This window comes from Nyctereutes procyonoides, unplaced genomic scaffold (assembly GCF_905146905.1).
Source record: "Nyctereutes procyonoides isolate TBG_1078 unplaced genomic scaffold, NYPRO_anot_genome, whole genome shotgun sequence".
NCBI lineage: Eukaryota > Metazoa > Chordata > Mammalia > Carnivora > Canidae > Nyctereutes > Nyctereutes procyonoides.
The window spans coordinates 49332762-49353984 of NW_026575020.1; the positions used below are offsets into that span (position 1 = coordinate 49332762).

At 50.1% G+C, this 21223-nt stretch overlaps 1 long non-coding RNA gene across 1 annotated transcript; it reads left to right on the forward strand.

Annotated features, from left to right (window-relative positions):
* Positions 1 to 8501: 8501 nt before the first annotated feature.
* Positions 8502 to 20942, forward strand: LOC129512397 (uncharacterized). Its single transcript, XR_008665033.1, has 3 exons — positions 8502 to 8745; positions 20490 to 20648; positions 20817 to 20942. It is a non-coding gene; the product is annotated as an uncharacterized LOC129512397 (long non-coding RNA).
* Positions 20943 to 21223: the final 281 nt, after the last annotated feature.

Genomic DNA, 21223 nt, shown 5'->3' on the forward strand with positions numbered 1-21223 from the left:
CAGACTCCCCACTGAGCATGGAACCTGATGCAGGGCTCAATCCCAGGACCCTGAGATCATGACCCAAGTAAAAGGCAGACATTGAACCAACTGAGTCACCCAGTGCCTCTTGAAAGAGGTAGCAGGGCACCTGGGTGGCTCGGCCAGTTAAACATCTGCCTTCGGCTCAGGTCATGATCCTGGGGTCCTGGGATGGAGCCTCAAGTGGGGATCCCAGCTTAGTTCAGGGAGGAGTCTGCTTCTCCCTCTTTCCTCCCCCTACTTGTGGGGTCTCTCTCTCTCTCAAATAAATAAAATCTTTAAAAAAAAAAAAAAGCATTTAAACAGGAACTTAGATAAAGATTTGGGCAGATAATGAGGCTGTATTAGGACAGGCTGGACTATGCTGTGGAATCGAAAGTTTAACACAACAAAGAACTCTCTTGTATGCAAACGTGAATTCAAGTGGGCCAACGTCCTACCACTAGAGAGAACGTGTTGCCTCACCACAGAGAAAAGGCATTCCGGACCGAGGAGCAAACGTGTGCAAAGGCACGAGAGCATAAAAGTACACTGCGCATGGGGAAGAGCAGATGGATCCAGGACGCAAGACCTGAATGTCCTTTCCTAAGTGTATTGGCTTGCTCCCGCTGCTGTAACAAAATACCGCGGACAGGGTGGCTCAAACACCAGACTTTTATTTCCTCATGGTTCTGGAGGCTGGGAAGTCTGAGATCAGGGCGCCAGCAGGGTGGGTATCTTCCTGGCCTCTCTCCTTGGCTTGCAGGGGGTCGTTCCTGTGCCTGGTGTCCCTGGTGTCTATGTGTCTTCATGCCCTCTTCTTACAGGAACACCACTCAAATTGGATTCGGTCGCACCCTAATGGCTTCATGCTAACTTAATCTCCTCTTTGAAGGTTTTGTCTTTGTTATGAACTCGTATTTATGACACACACCCCCATTCATATGTGGAAGCTCTAATCCCCAGTATGACTGTATTTAGAGATGAGGGCCTTTCAAGAAATTAAAGTTAAAGGAGATCAGAAGGATAGGGCCTGGCTCAGATAGGATTAGTGCTTGTAAGAGATCTGAGAGCCCACTGCCCCCCCCCCCCGGGCATGCACAGAGGGGTCTCATGAGGACACAGCCAGGTGGCAGCTGCCTCCAAGCCAAAAAGAGAGGTGTCAAAATAAAATCTACTTGCTATGACCTTGATCTCCAGCCTCCAAATCATTTCTGCTGTTGAAGCCCCACCATCCCACCCCATCTGTAGGATGTTATTTTGGCAGCCCAAGCAGACTAAGATAACATCCGAATAGAATCACATTCTGAGGTCCTTCAACACAGGACTCTGGAGGACCTTGCAACAACAAGCAACCGGAAGTTCAGAGAGGAGCATCATAGTTTGCTTTGTTTTATAGACGGTAACAAAAAGAGGGTGCATGCAGAGGTGGGGGCCCTGTGAGCGGCGGTCCGGGCAGAAGCAGTGAGGACAAGACAGAGTGGAGGCTGGCAGCCCTGAAGGTGTAGATGGACCTTTGTCCTTGATCACTGGGTAGGACTCGGTGTGTGAGGGAAAGAGAACAGGTTTCCCAGGTTTCCAGCCTGCCTGCCAAGCAAATGGTGGCATCCACCTGTGTCCAGAATGGGAAACCCAAAAGCAGCAGCCTGTTTGGGAAGTGAAAGACTTCAGTTTGTGCCATGCTGCTGGAACATACGCGCGGAAGTGTCCAGGAGACACTTCCCAGGGAGCCCCAGGGAGAGAGGAGGGGTAGGGTGTCCCAGGAGGCGGGTGCAGCAAAAGCAGAGCGACAGAGGCAAGACATATCAGGGGTGGTGCAGTAACTACAGTAAGACCCAAGGCCCTTCTGGCCCATCAGCACAGTCTTCCTCGTCCTCCCAAAGCCACTCAGCCTGGCCTGCCACACCTCTACCTGCAGGACTCCTGCCCACCACGGCTCCCTCCAGATTTCACTGTTTCAATCCCGCAGTGGCTATTTTCCTGCAAATTCATCCTAACTCTATGCAACAGTGTATGAGCCCTGAGTTCACAGAGCCCTACCTGTGCGTGAACCTACCTGTGGTTCCAGTGGGCCCCCTGGTCTTCCCTGCATCGGAGATGCTTCCGCTGTCAGCAGTGTGACCCAGGACCCGTCATTTAACCCCTCTGCATCTCTGTGTTTTCATCCACTGAGGGAAAAAAATATAGAATTCTGGTCCCCTCTCTTTAAAAGGGGTAGTCGTGAAGACCAAATGAAAATATTGAACATGAAACAGATACTCTCTAAGGCAATACTGAAGTGGTGACAGCTGGGCCGGGGGTGGTGGTGATAGAAGTTATTGTCACAATGTGCCCTTCAGGGACCAGGCAGTAGAGCTCCATAAGAAAAAACAAAACAAAACGCTTAACTAGCCAACTAATCCAGAGAGAGAAATTTAATTGAATCCTTCTTACAGAATCAGTTCTATGATTGCTAAAAAGAAAGAACATAATCTTTGTCCTCTGGGAGCTGGGGTAGCAGTACTCAAGACAGAGATCAACACAAAACACAGGATAAAGTGTGTCCCGCGTGGGCCTTACGGATCCAAGCCGCACAGGACCTCAGGGGGAGCAGAGATTATCAGGATGGTCAGGGAGTGCTTCCTGGGGAAAGGGGACTTTGAAGGGAGCCCTCCACATGGCCAGGTAGAGAGGAAGGTATACATTGACCTGGCTGCGCTGGAGGAAAAGAATCAGGCAGGGGAGCCCAGAATTGGAAAAACTTGACCTGCCCCCCCCACCACCATCACCCAGCCCACCTGCTCCTGAGGGTGGAAGGCAGGGTGTGGGATAAGGTCCTAAGTCAATGTGGGGAGTGGGGGCTGGGATTCTTATTTCATCATGTCGCTAAGCCAGTATTTGCAGCTGAACCACCATCCTGAGAAACGGGCTAGAATCAGGTGCAGAGCTGGGATCAAGTGCGCTGTCAGTTGAAACCAGTCCAGACACAGTGGCAGCCATTCAGCCAGCCTGTGAGAAGGGCTGGGGCCCAGGTGGCACCCAGGTGGCACCTAGGGCTCCTCGTGCAAAACCGGCTGCACGCTTCATCTGCACAGACACTTTCTTGGCTCACGGATTGTTCTGGATCGGTGGCAGCATCTTGGCCACTGGGTCAGCCAGATGCCCACCGCAGCAAGGGAGCAAATGGGAGGGGGAGGCTGCTTCACCCAGACATGGGGGGCTGAGGAGCCATGGGCTGTGGGGGTCACTCCATGCGGAAGCAGCCAGAGATGCCTTCTTCCCCAACACACACACACACACCCTGTTAAGCCAGCATTAGTTTCTAATGACACGGCCAAATACTTCCTCCTTTCACTCATAACTTTCCAGGTTATAAATAACTTTTACAGAAAATACTATATTTTACTGGATGAAATGACCATCTTACTAGAGAGTCCGGTTTGGTGGTTGTGTGTGGGGGGGTCCTAAGCAGCAGATGGAGGAGTTTTACCCACGTGGCCAATTAGAAATTTAAACTTCTCTGATAATATCAGCAGGTTGCTTTCTCTCCCTTCGTGTTGAAAAAAATCAATCTATGAAGAATTGGAATCTAACCTTCAAAGGGGATCAATAAGAACTATTTTTACATGGCCAAGGGAAAAGAGGCAGATTTCTTGACAGCGGGGTCGGGGGGTGGGGGTCCCACTTTGTACAAAGGAAGGTATTGCTGGGGAGAAGGGAGCGTGTGTGTGCCATGTAGATTTTTCAGGAGTTGCCATGGTCTGAATATTTGTGTCCTGCAACAGTCATAAGTGGAAACCGTTAAAACCAAAAACAAATGAAGACCAGCCTCGAAAATTCCCTAAGCAGAAAAAGAAAAAAAAAAAAACAGTTTAGTCATACAGGCAAAGGTTGATGTAGCTTATTTTGCAAGGCTAACTTGACCGGGGTCATTTCTTGCTTATGCCTCTGGAAATTATCAGCAAAATGTGAACTGTTTCCCCAGGCTGACGTGAGGTAAGCGCTGCCAACTTCCTCATCATTTAAGAAAATTCTATTATAACCAATAAATGTAAAGAATAAACAGTCACTGCCTCCATGCTTTCTAAGCTGTTTTTTTTTTTAAGATTTTATTTATTCATGAGAGACACAGAGTCAGGGAGATAGGCTGAGGGAGAAGCAGGCTCCATGCAGGGAGCCCGATGTGGGACTCGGTCCCAGGACCCCAGGATCACAACCTGAGCCAAAGGCAGATGCTCAACCACTGAGCCACCAGGTGCCCCTCTAAGCTGTTTTATAACCGTATGTCCTGGAGCCTCATGCTCTGCTTTGGTTTGAGTGCTCCCAGTTTGCAAACTGTCTCTTTGGTGTGAGCACAATAAACTTTTACTAATTACCACTGCGGTGATTTGCTAGTTTTATTTCTGTCAAGTCTTTGGTCGATGAGATCAGTGCTCTCATAAAAGAGACCCCAGGGAGCTCCCTTGACCCTTCCCCCATGTGAGGACAGGGCACAAAGTCTACGACAGGGAAGAGGGCTCTTACCATACCCGACCATGCTGGCACCCGGATCTCAGACTTCCAGCCTCCAGAACTTCGAGAAATACATTTATATTGTTTATAAGCTACCCAGGCTGTGGTATTTTGTTCCAGCGGCCTGAACATTCTAAGACAAAAGTCTTCCCACTAGGGCACAGAATAATTTTCCTCTGACCTTTTCCAATGTAAATTCATTTAAGTGGTTCCCTAAAAGAGAATTATAATGAATCTCACATGCAGAACATATGCCTGACTCCTAAAGTCTCAGAGAGGTGATCTTGGCCATCTCCTTGTCTTTTTTTTTTTTTTTCCATCTCCTTGTCTTAAATGAGCACTGCCCACCAACAAGAGAAAAGTCCATCTCGATTTTCAAGCTCTCCTCCAGAAAGGGTGTTGCTGGGGCATTTCTCTGGGCTCCCCTCAACATGGTGTTCTGTGTGCATCCCTCCTGAGGTATCTTCTCTTATTAGACACAGTGAAGACCACCCCCCGGCCCTTCCCCACACTATTACCCCCATCATAAACACACACAAACAAACACACACACACACTCACACACAGCATTGTCCAGACCACAGCTTCCTGGCTTTCTAGAATCCTGACTTCTCCACAACTAATTCCTGAGGCCGCAAACAAATGCTGCAAGAAAGAGGTCATCCTTAGCCTATCTGACCCCACAACCAGCCTAGCATTTCTTTTCAGATTCCAGCTGACTGAGGTATGACATCAAGCATTTCAAAGAATCCAGACCATCACTACAAGCATTTCAAAAGCAATAGCATCAATATCCTGTCCACCCACACTCATGGTTTCTCCTCATATTAAGTGGCTGTCACTCTCTATAAGACGTCAAGGAGCAGAGTGTTCCCATAAACCAGAGAGGGCTTCCTGGAGACCATACTAATCATGGCCTTTGTTGTGCAAAGATGTAATAGGATCCCAAACCACTGCACTCCCTTCCCCACGAGGGACTCATATCCTAACTCCACTGCTGCCAGACACAGTCTAAATGCCCAAGTCCCATAAGCCTGGCTATCTGTGTCCAGCCTCAAAAAGTCCTCATTTTTGTTATATCCTCACTAACCACTGAGAACCTTTCTCAAGTATTCAAGAACCTCCCTCTAGAAACAGAACCGCCTGTTGGCCATCACCATCCGACTCAACAACTGACACAAGAGATCCACAGCTAAGTGTATGTCCTCCTGCTCCTGTGTCCCGCCCTCCTCCGACACCGTGTCTGCCTCCAGAACACCCTTGCATTCTTCAAGACCCAGCTAAACCATCACAGAATCTTCCAGAATCCTTTCATGATATTCCACCCAGAATAAAGTGAACGATCACATTTAGGCACCTCCTCTATCCTCCAGGTGTCTGTCATGTGATGAGCGGTGATGAGCCACTGGACTGGCGTATGTGGCTGTCTCCCACTACTAGACTAGAAGCCACTCGCAGACAGGACTCCCAGACAAGACCGTGTCTTGAATGTCTTTGCTATCCCAGCACCTAACAATGTCCAAAACACTGAAGATGCCCCATAAGTGTTTAATGCATGGAGGAATGTATAGATGACACAAGCAATTCTATATCCATCCAAGCCTCCTTATGATCGCTACTCCTGGGCACCTGGGTGTCTGCCTTTGGCTCAGGGCATGATCCTGGGGTCCTGGAATTGAGTCCCACATCGGGCTCCCTGCTTCTCCCTCTGCCTGTGTCTCTGCCTCTCTCTGTGTCTCCCAGGAATAAATAAAATCTTAAAAAAAAAAAAATCCCTGCTTCTTGTAGTCCTCGCCCAAGTGTCTCCCTACGTTGAAGAGAAAAACATTTTAGAGGCCTGGAGGAATGTTTTGTCCAGCTCACCCCTAGCTGGTCAGAGCTGCCGAGACAGGAGATAGGCTGGAACAAGAGCAGAGCCCTGTGGGTGCCGGTGGACAAGGCTGCCTCATCACGCTCCTCTGACTACTGCATGTCATCAGCTCACTCCCTTAGGCAAAGCTCCCGGATTGCAGACTCTCCACCTCTTTCTGCCACTTTTTTTTTTTTTTTTTGAGAGAGAGAGAGAGATGGAGAGGAGCAGAGGGAAAGGAAGAGAATCTTAAGCAGGCTCCACACCCAGCACGGAGCCTGATGTGGGGCTTGATCTCATGACCCTGACATCATGACCTGAACTGAAATCAAGGGTCAGTTGCTTAACCGAGTGAGCCACCCGGACGCCCCTCTTTTCTGTCATATCTTAAGTAAGACCAGGAGCCCTCTCTGGTGGGGTGCCAGAGATCAGAGGCAGCAGCAGGGGGCTGGTGGGCCTGTCTACCCAAGAGTTGCCTTGCGCCTGAGTTGGGGACATGGCAGCCAGAGGAGAAAGAAGCGACCTCCTGACCAGTTACCTTTCTCCCAGTCCTTGACGACCCTGTCACTTCCTAGGCAGCCAGAGTTGCAGTGCACACAGGAGGACTTGAGTGAACTCTCTCAGCTCAGGGAAAAGAAGACAACCCATGCTTGCAACCAAGTGCATGCTTCCTGTGGCTCACATCAGACTGGGCTTTTGCACTTGGTTTTGTTTTGTTTTTAATATTTTATTTATTTATTCATGAGAGACACACACAGAGAGAGAGAGGCAGAGACACAGGCAGAGGGAGAAGCAGGCTCCACGCACGGAGCCCAACGTGGGACTCGATTCCGGGTCTCCAGGATCATGCTCCGGGCTGAAGGCAGCGCTAAACCACTGAGCCACCCGGGCTGCCCTGCACTTGGTTTTGAACTTGAATCTGACCACATCACTCACCTGCTCCACATCCCTCCTTGGCTTCTTCTGGGGCAAATGGGACCACCTTTGGAAGGCGCAGGAGCTGTACGGCCTGGCCTGGCCTGCCTCTCCAGCTTCACACCCACCCCCCTCGCCCCCATAGGCTAAGCTCAGCAATAGCACAACCTGCCAACAGACTCAGACACGCCACCGCCCCACCTGGGTCTTCCCTCCGCCCTCTGTGCCGCAGAGGTCCTCGCCTCGGGGCGCCTTCCCCTACTCCTCACACACAACTGGAAACTCCTACGCGCGCTGCGGGCTGCACACTTTGTGTTTTTACTGTTGTAGCGAGACCAGCTTCACTGTATCGCACCAGGTCTTCCAGTCTTGGTCCTTAACCATGGGGTCAGAACGGGACCTATCTCGCGGTGTGGGGGCGAGGGCCGATCCCGGGGAGCGGCGGTAGGTAGCCGGGGAGCGAGCCAGGGGCAGGGGAGGGCAGCCGGGGCCTTCACGCGCAGGTTACCGCGCGGATCACCGGAGCTGGCGTAGGACCCCCTCCGACAGGCTCTTCGCCCTCCAACATCCCGCCCAAGCACTGCTGGTTCTGGAGGCCCAGGGGGCGGCCTGGAACCCTGGAGAGAGAACGTTGTTATTACAACACACGCGAGGCGCTGAAGCCCCCAGGGTGCCCTCCACTCCCGGCCCGCGCCCCGCGCCTCCCCAGCATCTCCGCGCACACTTCCCGGAGTTGGGGCCGCGCGCACCCCGCACCCCGCGCACCCCGCACCCCGCGCACCCGCACCCCGCGCCCAGGCCCCCCGACCGCGCTCACCTTCTGCAGAAATGCCATCCTCGGCCTGTACTGCTGGCCTTGGTGTCGGATCGTCATCCTGGACCCCGCGCCGAGTCAGAGCCAGGACGCCCGCGGCCGGCAGCAGGGGAAGCCCCCGGCGAAGGCGGCCGCCAGCCCCGCACGCGCCGCGGCGTCCCCGGGGGAGGAGGGCGGCCCCGAGCGCGGGGCGGGGGCGGGCGCGGGGGCGGGCGCGGGGGCGGCGGCGGCGGCGGAGGCGGGAGGCGGGGGGCGGGGGGAGGCGGGGGGCGGGGGGCCGCCCCTCCACCGGGCCTCGGCCCCCGCCCCGCCCCGCACCCGCCCCGGGAAAGCCGCGGGCCCCGCCAGCCAATCAGCGCGCCGCGCCGCGGGCTCATTAGCATGCGCTGCGCTGCGCCGCGCCCACCTGCGGCCAGGGGGCGGGGCCCGACGCCCGGGGGCCCCGCGGAGCCGCAGGTGAGCCCCGCGGTCCCGGGCGCCGCCGGGGGAGGCTGCTGGGTCGCAGACAGCCGGCTTCGGACCGCATCCCTAAACCTGGGGGAAGTGAAGACCGTACACCGTGGGGTCCGGATCCCGGGCTGGCCTGCTGCCCGGTCACTACCGTGTGGCCCCCAGCAGGTTGCTTCAACTTTCTGAGCATCGGTTCCTCATCTAACCGGAGGCGAGCGGCTGAGTGGTGAGAAATGACACCTGTCTGTTCAGGTGCTTTGAGGTCAGAAAGAAGGGCGGAGGTAACCGGCAGTGGAGTATGGTGGCCGGTGAGGTGTGATGCTCACCTGCCAGGTGGGCTGGCTGCGAACCCTGGACTTCCCCTAGCTTTAGCATCTCAAGCAAGTTAGGGAGACTTTTCTGGGCTTCATTTTCTCCATCTGATCGGTGAGGCTAGTGCATCCTCCTTATCTGTTTTTTGGAGGGGTGGGCGGGCAGGGGCGGTTTGGTTTTAAGATTACTGAGCTAATGCACGTAAAAGCGCTCAGCGTAGTGACTGACATGTGGTGAATAGCAGGTAAACCATAGTTTCTCTCATGTCTCTTGGGACACTTTCTTAAAAATCACCATGCCTAGTGGCTCCCTTGTATACATAGTCAGAGAGGTGTCATCTCAGAATAGTATGAGAACTCTAGTAGTAGTAGTAGTAAATGGAGGTAAGGGTGTATATGTATATAGACTCTGGAATCGGGTCATTTGGGGTCAAGTCTCAACTCTGGTACTTACTAACTAGCTGTGTGTCTTTGGGCAAGTTACTTAACCCTTCTGTGCTTCGGTTTCTGTAAAACGAAGATGGTGCAATGACTGCCTGCTTCAGACAGTTGTTAAGGGGACACGAAGGAGCAAACAAATGAATATCAGTTGTTACTATTATTAAAATTTGTATCATTAGAGACGCCTAGGTGGTTCAGTGGTTGAGCCTCGGCCCTCAGCTCAGGGTGTGATAGTGGGGGTCCTGGGATGGAGTCCCGCATCGGGCTCCCCTCAGGGAGCCTGCTTCTTCCTCTGCCTACATCTCTGTGTCATTCATGAATCAATAAATAAAATATTTAAAAAATATATCTGTATCATAAAGAGTGCGTAATAGTAAACACAAAACTTGAAATGAAATTAAGCTCAACTTGACAGTTACTTCCTTCCCCTTGTTCTCAATTTCCTCATCTATAAAGGGAGGGGTAGGACTAACCAATCCCTGGCAGGGTGAGACCTCCCAGGTCAGAGACACAGGATTCTCAGGATCCAGGACGTGCCTGAGTTTCATTTCCAGAGCCGGGCAGCTGGAGCACGACACATGGAAGCCACTGTCAGAAGCGGGCAGGTGGGTAACTGCCATAAGCGGTGCCTTCAAAGATCAACTCTTCAGATAATCTAGTTCCCATTCTGGAGGAAGAACCAAGTTCCTCCCAAGCCACCAAGATATCTTAGCTCTGACTTAAAGTGCTGGAAAATGGTTCCAGAAACCAAATTCCGAAGTCTGGTTGACTCATAGGGAAATGACTTGACAAAAAAAGCCAAGAGCTATGGCTCCCAGTCCTAGCAAGGCCACTGCATTGGTGTATGACAGCAGAGAAAGCGCTCATTTCACCCCGATTTTCAAATTTATTGGAATGGGTTGTGCAAAGTAATCACAGAGTCTGTTTAAATGTGTGGGTACCTGTGGTTATTTCTTCACTATCCTCTTTTGTTGCTTTCGGCTCCCTTTTTTCTTGATTAGATTGGATCATGGATTACCTATTATTGTGAGACTGTGTGTGTGTGTTTACTTGAGAACCAGGTTTTTCTTTTTTTTTAAGATTTTATTTATTTATTCGTGAGAGACACGCAGAGAGAGGCAGAGACACAGGCAGAGGGAGAAGCAGGCTCCATGCAGGGAGTTCGACGTGGGACTCGATCCCAGGTCTCCAAGATCACACCCTGGGCTGAAGACAACGCTAAACTGCTGAGTCCCCCGGACTTCCCGAGAACCAGGTTTTTATGTAAAAGTTAGGACTTTAAGACCATCTAGTTTATGGGTATTTATGTTGTTTAGGCGAGTTAACAGATATGAGAGGGCTCTGTAAACTAGAACAAACTTTAGGTATGTAGAATGACCACCTGCGTCACTTGACACCTCTTCTCCTGACCACTTTGTGGTCCCAAAGTGACCATGTTTGGGTGGTAAATTACACACTCACCCTAATCACATGTTACTTTACACTCTAACAATAGCCTAATTGAGCCACCACCTGATTTCCTCTCTGTGGGGGACATCATGGGGCATCAGAGAGAGAATATGACCAGGACTCGGGACATGGATTCTGATCACAAATCTATTCCTGACCCATTGTGGGACTTCAAGCAAGACACATCAGCTCTCAAAGCCTCAATTCCTGGTCAGAGTCTCCAGTGCTTCCCAAAGCTTGCTCTACCAAGATGCTTCTCAGACATTAATGCACACACTAGTCTTCTGGGGATCTTGTTTAAGCACAGATTCTTATTCAGCAGGTCACTGTGAGGCTGAGATTCTGCATTCCTAACAGGCTGTCCGTTGATGCCCTCCATCCGAGTAGCAGGGATCTAAAAAAGACTTGGTCCACAGACTATAAATCAATATGACATTTAAAAAAATACAAGGAAGGGATTATAGCAAAACACACTCAGAAATTCATATGTCTACTATACTTTAAAGTGATTGGGGTGTCTGGGTGACAGAGTCGGCTGGGCATGGGACTCTTGGTTTCAGCTTGAGTGGTGATCTCAGGGTCTTGAGATCAAGCCCCACGTCAGGCTCCATGCTTGCCGACCCACCCCCAAAATAAATAAATAAATCTTTTTAAAATTTTAGAAAATAAAGGGATTGTTCACTGCAGGGCCTTTAACATACTTCCAAAGAGAATGACTTTAGCAACTTGGAATAAAAGATTTTTCATAAAGACAAAAGTGTCTATTTTATAAACGGATGTAACAGAGCCAAGAGGGTAACCAGTGTTCCCAGGCTCATGCTCAATCCCTCTCCCACATGAATAGATGAAGTCTTTGATTGCTTGCCATATTTAAACCTCATTGCAGGGAGAATGTTTCACCCGCAGCTCCCTCCGCATCCCCACCCCCCTGGCTGGTATTTTGGATTATGTTGCTCCATCCATGGTTAACTGAACAGAGACACTGGAGTAGCTGACCCAGACCATCACCAGTCCATAGACTGGCCAACAGCCTGTAACCTGGCCAGATGTAAAATGATGACCTGGGGAACCAGATTATCACTCTTGGAAATGGCCACTTGGCCCAGTTAGTAGGCATGGCCAAGCCTGAAGAGAAGCCCCAAGCTGGAATCAGGCCCAAGAAGAGGTAAAGCTATAGGTGAGCTGAAGTAATGAAGGAGAAAAACTGGGGAGCCTGGGGTAGATATGAGAACAGAAAAGCAGACCAGAGCAATGTGAGGGAACCCCAAGAGCTCTTAGAACCGGAAGTGTAGGCCACAGGTGGCTATTATTGGGTCACGAAGAGAAAATCACATCATCCTTAGTTTTTGGTGGAGGTGGTGGCTCCACCTTAGGAGAATGATGGAAACCTGGTATGGTTGTGCTTCAGCCAGATGTTTGTGGACCAGAGGGGAAAAACATGAACTTTGCTTCCTCTCCTCCAGGAAGCCCTCAGCAAGTTCGCATCCAATTTGTAGCAATAGAAAGACTTTATTGCAATCATATCTTCTCTCTGGCCAACCTCACCCTGTACCTACCCTGGTCTTGACTCCATATTTCATTTGTTTTCCTTGCCTTAATTTATAATTTATAATTTACCATTGTGTATTATGCATCTTCTGTATGCTGCACTGACTTAATTGTGAAAGGAGATGTGGTAAAAATAAATAAATAGATCAAATGAGAGCTAACTTAAGTGGATTCATGTCTGAATGATTGTGTCCCTGATTCCCCCTTAAATGTTGGTGTAGGCATAGATTGCATCCTACTAAAAATCAGAATGATTGGATGATAACATTGAGGACACGGTTTTCTAAGATGCAAAAGAATGGCTAATACATTAGAAAATCCCATTTGCATCCCAAAGTTCTCACCAGTCTGAGCTTAATCCTGGGCGCCTTTGAGAGTCGATCAAATGCCCACACTGAATCAGCATCTCTGGGCAAAACTCCAGTGTCAGGATTTCTAACTCCTTACAAAAGACCTCATAGGGACTAGCCACGTGAACATCTTTTTGAAAAAAAATCATTAGTTGATCCAAAAACTGTTGCCAAGGTATTGTCCATGCTGTTCCCCTGCTATGTATCATAGGAGAAATTTCTTTCAAAGTGTAGTACCAACAAAAATTTAGTCTTCCCCGCTACCCTGCAAAACAAAAACAAAAACAAAACAAAAAAAAACCCCAAAAAACAAAAAATCCCACAATGTTTCCTTTTCCCTGATCAAGAGATATGTGTATCATGTTTCTTTTTACATCCTGATCAGCAGAACACTCCCAATCAGGCATTACCCTACTCGGAGCAACAGGAATTGACATTTTATTTTTTATTTTTTATTTTTTCTCCACTCTGTTTTCCTATTTGAGTTCATATACTATTGGTTTTATTGGCTGGGTTTTTTTTTCTTTTGGTAAGCCACAACAACGTTTCTGAAGTGACTTAGGATATAAATAAATTATATATGAAATGATGAGTGGGAGGTGGCTTGATGAACTGCACAAGATGGGGGAGAAAGGAAAAAATGAGCAATCTGAACCCTCTTCAAGATTCATAACTTTATCGAAATTGAACCCACATTGTTTTATTTTGGTCCATGATACCTGCTAAAGGGAGAACAGTGTATTGAAAGGTATTTGACTTTGATAAACATCTTGCTCTCCCTACAAAACGATTGATCAGAGTACATCTGTCCATCTGAATTGATTGGCTTAGCTTGAAATAGAAGGATCTCTCATTCTGCAAGCCTGGATCTCCTCTCTCCTCCCTGCTCCTCCATCATTTCCAGGTGAGATGGGTGAGGAAGGGAGGCAGGAAGGGGGGAAGGGAGGCAGGGAGCGATGGACGTGGATGGGTGCCAGGACTTCAGGGATTTCAGAATAACCTGACCTAAGTAAGACCTCCTAGTCATCCCCAGTATGCCATCCTATAATTAGGAAAGTTTTGCTCCATCCTTTCCATCTTAAGGAGTAGAGTTCCTGCGATGGGTCCACAGGGGAAATTTCCCAGAAATACTTGTTAGAAATCGTCAAAGGGAAATATGACAATACCGTCCCATCTTCTGAACCCTCTCCCCATAAAACATCACGATCTGCCTCCCTTAAACCACAGCCAGGTTTAGCAGGGTTCTGCTAAATAATATCAATGTCCTTGCTGTTACAAGTCTCTTCTTTCCACTGTCAATAGACATGCTCACTACCAAAAGTTTAGAAATAGAGAAGAGCAAATTTTTAAAAATGTAATAGTATGTAATCTGGGAAAAGAGATTTGAATGTCCTGAAATGAAAAAGGACGTACTGGGAGGCAGGAGATGCGGATTCTGGTCCCAAGGCTGCTACAGTTAGCTAGAAGTGGCCTGGGGCAAGTGATTTATTCTTGATTTTTTTCCCTTATAAAAGGAAAAGTTTGGGCCAGACACACCCACTGTTCTAACACCAGAACAAACAGGCAGATCCTATATCATGACTGCCTGGGTTTACACTCCCAGTGTTATTATATATGAGTTGTTTGAGCCGAGGTAAATTTCCTAGGCTATCCGTGTTTTGTTGTCACCAACTATAAATGAAGATCTTACATATTGATGGTGTGGTGAACTTTGGCTACTATTATTATCTTCAACATGGGCCAGTCGGCCTGTCCAGCCATATCTAATGTCACACAAGACCTCTTTTCTGAGAACCATATGCCCTGTGTTGTCTACATGGTTTCACCTTGAACCCCCGTGTCACTCGGGAATCTCAACTTTGTGATGCCCAAAAGTAAGTGAATAATCCCCATGCATTTCAAACCTATGCCTCCTTCACTGTTCCCTATCTCAGCAAATCAGACCCATACCCACCCACTTGCTCATCCCACAAGCCTAGGAGTCAACCAGAGACCTCTTTGCCCCTTCCTTCTGAGATCTGATCAATCAAGTTATATTGACTGTCTCTTTAGTGTTTCTTTTTTTTAATTTTTATTTATTTATGATAGTCACACAGAGAGAGAGAGAGAGAGAGAGAGGCAGAGACATAGGGAGAGGGAGAAGCAGGCCCCATGCACCGGGAGCCCGACGTGGGATTCGATCCCGGGTCTCCAGGATCGCGCCCTGGGCCAAAGGCAGGCGCCAAACTGCTGCGCCACCCAGGGATCCCTTTAGTGTTTCTTTTAAAATCTACTTCTATCATCTCCCCTGCCACCAGCTCAATCCAAATTATCAGCCTCTCTTGCTTGGGCAACTACAATGATGCCGAATCAGATCACATTCATTCCTGGCCCCACACCTACTTCTAACTTCCAATTCTTTCTTTTCATGGTGACCAGAGCAATTATTTTTAAACTCTGTATTTGGACATTTCACCCTTCTGCTTTGAGGGCCTCAGTTATCCACTGTAGCTCTTAGAAAGAAGCCTATTTGTAGTGAGTGCTGCATGACCCCAAAACCCATCCCATGTCCCTCTCTCCTCATCTTTATGCCTCTGCCACACTGGCTCTCTTCCCATTTCTGGAAAATCCAAGCCTCATTCTGCCGCAGGCTGTCACGTATGGCCAAAATTCTTCTTCCCTTACCTTTTACCTGGCTAGCTTCTCATCCTTTGGGTTCTTGCCAACATGTGACTTCCTCAGGCAAAAATCTTCCGTGACTCCTCCCCCCAACTGGTCTAGGTCCTTCCATTATGCCTTTTCTGGGCCCACTTTCCATATATATATATATATTTTTTAACTTGGTAAAGGAAAAGGTTGGATTTGTACACCCACGTTCATGGCAGCTTTGATCACAATAGTCCGGAGATGGAAGCAACCCAAGTGCCCCCTCCCTCTCATTTCTCTCCATTGATGAATAGATAAGTAAAATGTGGTCTACACATACAACAGAATATTTTTCAGCCTTTAAAGGGAAGAAAATTCTGAAACCTGCCACAGCATGGTTGACAATAACATGATTCTCTCCGTGTTGCTGGAATGTCAGTCCCAGGAGGGCAGGGGCTTGCTTCTTTTATCCGAGTACTATAGCCAGCCAGTGCTTGGCGCCATGCCTGGCATAGAGCAGGCTTTCAATCAACACATGAGAGAAGAAGGAGATTCAGAAAGACACGCAGAGAACAGACATGAGGGAACCGTGTGGCCCAAGGAGTCTCAATTTCTGTCTGTTGAGCTCCAGCCCGTGAGAGGTCCAGCTGTCCCTTTGACTTTGCCACCTGCCCCTTGGATGCACGGACATGTCACTGCAATCCCTTTACCTAGGGTGGCATGAGGGTCTTTCTGTTCCCCTGGAACAGTGCTGGAGGCATCGCTTCTCCTTCAAAACCCTTCAAGGCCTTTCAGGCCTGATGACAGCAATCACAAATGCCTGTGACATCAGCCAGTTATGAGCCACGCACTATTTTAAGTGTTTTATTATTTATTTATTTTTTAAAAGATTTTATTTATTTATTCATTAGAGAGAGAGAGAGAGGCAAAGACACAGGCAGGGGGAGAATCCATGCAGGGAGCCTAGTGTGAGACTCGATCCTGGGATTGAAAGATCACACCCTGGGCTGAAGGCAGGCACTAAACCGCTGAGCCACCCAGGGATCCCTATTTTAAGTGTTTTAAAGACCGCTCACTTCATTTTCCTGACAACCCCCAGAGGGAGGTACTGTGACACAGTCCCCATTGTTCAGGCGAGAACCTGATGGGACAGACACAGAACTAGGAAGTCGAAGAGGTGAGGGATTCAAACCTGACAGTCCAGCCCCAAAGTCCCAAAGTTAATACGTAACTATTATAATGCGTTGCAACACCCCCCCCACACACACACACACCCTGGTGAGTTCGGTATAAATGTCCTGTGAAGACACAAGACACACAGCATAGCTAAATGCAGGGAAAGTTGGTTCTCCCTGCTCGAAGTGTTTTTCCTCCACTGTGGCCCTACAAGAAAGCTACAATTATGATCCCCATCTTACAGCTGAGGAAACTGAGTCAAAGAGGCTTAGAGTCGGGGAACCCTGGGTGACGCAGTGGTTTGGCGCCTGCCTTTGGCCCGGGGCGCAATCCTGCAGACCCGGGATCGAGTCCCACGTCGGGCTCCCGGTGCATGGAGCCCGCTTCTCCCTCTGCCTGTGTCTCTGCCTCTCTCTCTCTCTGTATGACTATCGTAAATAAATAAAAAAAATTAAAAAAAATTAAAAAAAATAAAAAAATAAAGAGGCTTAGAGTCACCAGCTCAGGTCACGTAGCCTTGAACAGTAAGCAGCAGAGCTGAGACTCCCCTTCACCCCCACCCCAGGCAGGCTGGTTCTAGAGTGAACACTCTAAATTCTGCACTGGGCTGCTTTGGCCCAAGTGGACACCAGCTGATGACCCCAAAGGACACTGGCTACCAACAGGTCCCAGCCTCTGGGGTTTTTGGGTGCCCAGTGTTCCTGTGCCGGGCACAGACTCGGTCTTCCGGACCTTCAGCCCCTTCCTTCTGCTTCTAGCAACAGCTTCGTTCCTCAGGAACAGATGGGGGAGCCCGAGCCAGCGTCCATCCTACAGTGACTTTCCAAAGCGAGGGGCTTTCCAGGGTTCCGCCCAGCTGCCTTCGGCCCCTGCCTTTCCCGGGGAGGGCTCCTTCTGGAAGGGCGCCGGAAGATGACTGATCTTGGATAAGCAAAGGAAATGAAAGCCCGAGCACCTGCGAGCATTTTGACATTTGTGGGTTTCCCTTTGTGTATTTCGACAGGCTGTGCCAGATCCAGCCCCTCCTCCCATTTCTCTGCTCCCTCAGCTCAACTCAGCTTCCCTGCCTCCCTCCCCTCGCCCCTTTCCTCCCTCCTTTCTGGCTTTCTCCTTCCCCAGCAACGCTAGCTGGCACCTTGGCCTTGGAAACAGTAGCTCTGCCCCTTTGCCTCCTCTGTCTCTCTCTTCGGTGGGCAGCCGGCCCTGCTAGGTTCAAAGCCAAGGCTGCTCTACAGACAACAAACTTGGTTTTTTGGTTTTTTGTTTTTTTTTTTTTTCCAATTTGAACCCTGAGAATTTATCTTCCTCAAGGATTGCTAGCCTCCCTTCCTCCCCAACCTTCTATGACTCCCAGTTGCCTCCCCAATAAGGACCGCACCCCTCCTCCTGACGTTCCAAGGCTGGCCCACCCGCACCAACACTCCCCAAGACCCTGTTCTACTATGGTCAGTTCAGGTGACTTGCTTCCCCCCCGCAACTCCCCGCACATGTTTTGTTTTGTTTTTAAGATTTTATGTATTCATGAGAGCGAGGGGGCGGGCAGAGACACAGGCAGAGGGAGAAGCAGGCTCCATGCAGGGAGCCCGACGTGGGACTCGATCCCGGGTGTCCAGGATCAGGCCGAGGCTGAAGGCGGAGCTAAACCGCTGTGCCACGGGGGCTGCCCACCCCCACCCCCACTCCACCCCACCCCCGCACATGTTGAACCTGCTTTTGGCTCTGGCCTCTATCCTCTGCCTGAATCCCCTCCACCCCATCTTCTGCAGTTGCTGCAACCCCAAAGCCCCCCTTTGGGAAGGTCTCCCTGCACCCCCATCAGAGCCACGTTTCATTCTTCTTCTTTGGCCCTGGTGCCTGCCTGCTTGTGACACTGGCTGCACCCAGAGCGCCACATCCTCTCTGGACTGCAAGCATCCCCAGGGGTGTAGCCGGGGGCTCCAACCACTGCCTCACACCCCTCACCCTGCCCCTGCATTGCACACTTCTCCACGACCCACCTCTGCCTGGCTCTAGAAACCCCCTTCCTAAACAGACTCCCCTCTGTCCTCCCTCAGTTCCTCTCCCTGCAGAACTCTAACTCCCAGGACACCACCTCTCTACTCTTCCCCTTCTCCCCCACCCCCTCGGCCCCTAGGCCACAGCACTGGTTCCCTGCTTCCTCGGACACAGTTCCCTCTGCAGTTCTCCTACACATCAGTCCTGCTCTCTTCTCAGGCCTGACCAAACCTCCATCAGTCTCATTCTCCACAGGCCACATGGCATTAGTTTGGCTAAGCAGCTGGCAGCCTTGACCCCCTCCCCACCCCACCCCCTCCTCACACTCATCTCTGAGAGGGTAAGCTACATTTCTCCTGTTTAAGGCCACCGTGTCCAGCTGTGTGTGCTCTTGGGTCTGCTTCTTACTCTCTCCTCTATGACCTTGCTCCATCCTGGTACTCTCTGCCTCTGCCTCTGTCTCTGTCTCTGTCTCCATCTCTTCCCTTGGCTACAGGCCTTGCCAAGAATGGTCTGGTAAGGCTGATGGTATGGATTGAATTGTGTCTCCCTTGCCCCAAAAGACATGTCCAAGTCCTGATACCCAGCAGTTTAAAATGTGACCTTATTTGGAAATGGGGACTCTCCAGAGGAAATTCAGTTAAAATGAGGTCAGGTGGGCCCTAACCCACTATGATTGGTGCCCTTATCAAAGGGGGAAGTTTGGACAGAGGGAAGTCAATGTGAAGACACACAGGGAGAAGAGGGCCAGGCGGGTGGGGTGATGCATCCACAAGCCAAGGGGTGCCAAGAAGTGCTGGCCAACACCAGAGGCCCAGCAAAGGGGGACTCTCCCCTGAAGCTGAGAGTGTAGCCCTGTCCACACCTTGACTTAGAACTTGCAGCCTTCAGCACTGAGACAGTGCATTTCTGTTGCTTCGAGTCACCCAGTTTTTGTACTTTGTTAGGGCAGCCCTGGGAAACTCTTGTAGGTGGGGGTGTTGACCCTAGGAAGGGCTTCAGCATCTCCTTGCCATGAGGCCAGGGGTCTGATGATACCAGCTGAATGTGGAGCCTCTGTGAGAGCCCGCTAGAATACTAAGTGCCTCCCTACTGAGTTAAAATTGTGCTCTCAGGATGCCTGGGTGGCTCAGTGGTTGAGCGTCTGCCTTTGATCCCAGGGTCCTGGGATTGAATCCTGCATCGGGCTCCCCACAGGGAGCCTGCTTCTCCCTCTGTCTGTGTCTGCCTCTCTCTGTGTCTCTCATGAATGAATAAATACAAATCCTAAAAAAAAAAATTGTCCTCTCAACTGGCTCTAGTAACCTCAGAGTTCCGTACCATGTGGTAATTTATAAACCTGGGGTTCCCCCCAAGACATATCCTAAGTATCAAATCCCCAGCTCCAACCCCAGTACCTAATGCCAGCAGGCTCCCGGGGCTATGCACAGAGTCAGTCGATTCTGGCCAGCGAGGGTAGCAGGCAGCAGCAGCCCATGGAGAGTTTGGGGTTGCGAGGGGCGTCCCCAAGCCTGGTATGGCTCTTCTGCACATCCACGCAGGCCGGCCCATGGCACACATTCAGTCTCATGCCGCGGTCAAGATAACCACGCAAAAGCGAGTGATGTGCCGGGGGGTTCTGCAGACCGTTTCCCAGGGGTGACTCATAGTTCCGCAGAGAGTCGCAGGCTGGAACAAGAGCCTGTGCTTTCTTTCCCTTCTTCTGTCTTTCCAGGAAAGACAGGAAGCCCTTGGAACAGGACGTAAAAGCAATTCTTTTTCATCTAGCCTGGCATCCTGCTTCCAGATGCAAGAGGCCAAGCAGGCCGCAGGGATGACATTCAAGTGACCATGACCACGATGTTCCTATTTGAAAACAGGAGCCCAGCAACCGTACTCCTCCTCCCCTGTCCAGGCCTTTAAAGTGGTCTGATAATACATTCTGATTTTATCCGTCTTCCTCACTAGATGTCAGCACCTCGGAAGCAGGGAACCTGACCTCTTAATCTTCAGGGGCTGAGATTCTGTTCCTAGCAGGACGTCAACAAATGTGTGGTAAAACGAAATTTTTAAAAATATTTATTTATTTATTTTAGAGGAGATGGAGGGTGAGAGGAAGAGAGAGAAGGAGAGAATTCCAAGCAGACTCCCCACGGAACGCAGAGGCAGACAGGGGCTCCATGTCACCACCCTGAGATCATGACCTGAGCTGAAATCAAGAGTCAGATGCTTAACGGAGTCACCCAGGCACCCTGGTAAATTGAATTTTTAAAGCAGTTATTGAGTTAGCAGGTCAATGGTGGAGCAAAGTGCCACAAAAGACCTACTCAGTGGAGGTTTGCCTGCCACCCATTCTATCAGGCTCCTTCTTGCACTCCTCATGGTGACCGTCTTTAAAAAAAAAAATTTTTTTTTTTTTTTAGGACTCCTGGGTGGCTCAGCGGTTGAGCACCTGCCTTCAGCTCAGGGTGTGATCCTGGAGACCCGGGATCGAGTCCCACGTTGTGCTCCCTGCATGGAGCCTGCTTCTCCCTCAGCCTGTGTCTCTGCCTCTCTCTCTGTCTCATGAATAAATAAATAAAATCTTAAAAAAAAATTTGCAGACAAGTTGTTGCCTTACTTCCAAGGTGATCACTCCCATCCTGCCAAGTTGGTGCTGGCTCTTGGGTGGAGGCTTCGGTTCTTCTTTACATGGACCCCTCCATGGGCCCCTGCATGGGGCTGCCTGAGTGTCCTCATGGTATGGTGGCTGGCTTCTCCAATGAGGGATCCAAGTGAGCAAGGCAGAGACACGGCGCATGGTATTATGAAACTTCATGCCACAAAAACC